Below are 2,293 nucleotides of genomic sequence, written 5' to 3'. Positions count from 1 at the left end.
GAACGCTATTACAAAATTATATTACCAAGGTTTTTTCGGTTGGACAATATGTTGGTGGGCACCGGTTACCAGTAATAGCAGTCAAAATAATGCCCTGAATTATTAAATCAAATTTTAAATTTAAAAAAAAATTGATCTCTTTCTTTCAGTCTAAGCAAACTTTGCCAAAATCGGTGGGGGTACGGGAGGTGCCCTGTAGAGCCGAACCAGGAAAATCACCCAAGAAAAGAAACCCGTGAGTAATACCACAAAAAAATTACTTCACAATGTAAGCATATGTTCTGTCGCTTGGTGCCTTTCGAATATATAATCACAATCTTTTACTATGATGAATATACCATATAGGTACAATGTTTACACATTTTGCACTAGTGCAAGTCTAACTCATTTTCCGCTAATTCACTTGTCGATATTTATCACTAACACTACTACTTTAGTATTTTTCCCGTATCCAGTAAAAAATATTTTTTCCTCGAGAAAGGTCGTTTCTATTAACACGAAATGTAGCACTAAGGGGATACTACACATGATGGGCAACCACACGGCCTCGGCAAAACTACGGTGGAAAGCACATTTATTTGCCCGGAAGCCGCTCCCACCACCACAGCGACGCACCACAGTAGACAAACCCTAACCCTACCTACTAAGCAAGAATAGAAGAACGAGATCCCCCTCCCTCCGGCCGTCGGAGTGCCAAGCGGAGGGAGAAGGACCGGCGCCCTCGCCAGCGGAGATCGGGTATGGAAGTTGGTCACCGCCTGTCTCCCGAGAATAAACTGGGCGAAAACTCAATGGGGGAGTTAAACCACTAGGGCCGTGTAAAGGGATATTAACGTTTGATACCTTTCTACTATATAATCCCAATCTTTTACTGTGATGAATATACCATATAGTTGCAATGGTTACACAATTTGGACTAGTGCAAGTCTAACTCATTTTTTGCGAATTCACTTTCCCATATTTATTATTGACACTACTACTTTATTATTTGTCCCATATATGTGAAAAATACATTTTTCTTGATAAAGAGTGCTTTTATTAACTCAAAATGTAGCATTAGGGGGATGCTATGCATGATGCATGGACAACCACCTGGCCACTGCATAACTACGATGGAAATGTGAAAAATACATTTTCTTGATAAAGAGTGCTTTTATTAACTCAAAATGTAGCATTAGGGGATGCTACGCATGATGCATGGACAACCACCTGGTCTCTCCATAACTACGATGGAAAGCACATTATGGTTGAAAATTCACTTACCATATATAATGTGCCTTCAATCGTAGCTATGCAGTGGCCAGATGGTTGTCCATGCATCATGCATAGCATCCCCTAATGCTACATTTTGAGTTAATAAAAGCACTCCTTATCAAGAAAAAATTATTTTTCACATATATGATTCATTTTTTCCGTTTCAATAATGCGACATGGTCGAGTCAATGCATGCTTTGTTGGACAGGGAACCATCCACTTGTCAATGGATTAAATACTGATTTGCATACCTGTTTTTCTACTGTAACAATAATCAAGCCAATAATAATAAGATTTCTCTGTCATTGGCAATCTTTGTCCCATTGATTGATCTCAGTTGAAGGTTCTATGCTGAGCTGGTTGTGATTTCACTCGCTGACTTCATACTCCGCGGCTGTGCACATGTACACACGTCCTAATAGATACATATACGTTCCACCTGGTTTTACGCCCCTAAGATGTACCATCCCAAATTTTCAATTTGGATGTTATACATAGGTCATCATATGTATGTCATATCTTATTTGCATTTCGTTTGCGATTCTAGAAATCCTAAGAAACTCAAGGACCCACGGAGAGAGTTGGGGACTTCATTTATTTTCATATTTGAATTTTCTCAAATTTAAAAAGAGGATCATTTTAGTTTTAATATTTTTTCTCTCTGAAATATTTCCGATATTAAAAAAATGAGAGAAGATAATATGACTTATTCAAAAATAGAGAAATATTGGAGGAAAATTTAAAATCAAATAAATATTTTACTTGGATTTTTATTTGAGATTTTATTTTAATTAGAAACGTATGCATTTTTCAAAATTGCATTTTTGGGCCAGAAAAATGTTCACTTTGTTCTAAATACTTTATTTAGACAACGAAAATTGTTTTTGGCATTTTCAGAATTTTTTTATTTATTTATGATTTTTCTTCGGCGGAATTTATTTTAAAAAAGTTCTGGACTTGCCCGAGCCGAGCCGGGCCAAGCCAGCCGCGCCACCGTACTAGAGCCGGACTCCGTCGGAGTCCAGGTCGGCCTCGCCCG

The sequence above is a fragment of the Triticum aestivum genome, chromosome 1D (assembly GCF_018294505.1).
Source record: "Triticum aestivum cultivar Chinese Spring chromosome 1D, IWGSC CS RefSeq v2.1, whole genome shotgun sequence".
In the NCBI taxonomy this organism is placed as follows: Eukaryota; Viridiplantae; Streptophyta; class Magnoliopsida; order Poales; family Poaceae; genus Triticum; species Triticum aestivum.
Note: the sequence above shows the minus strand (reverse complement) of the source record.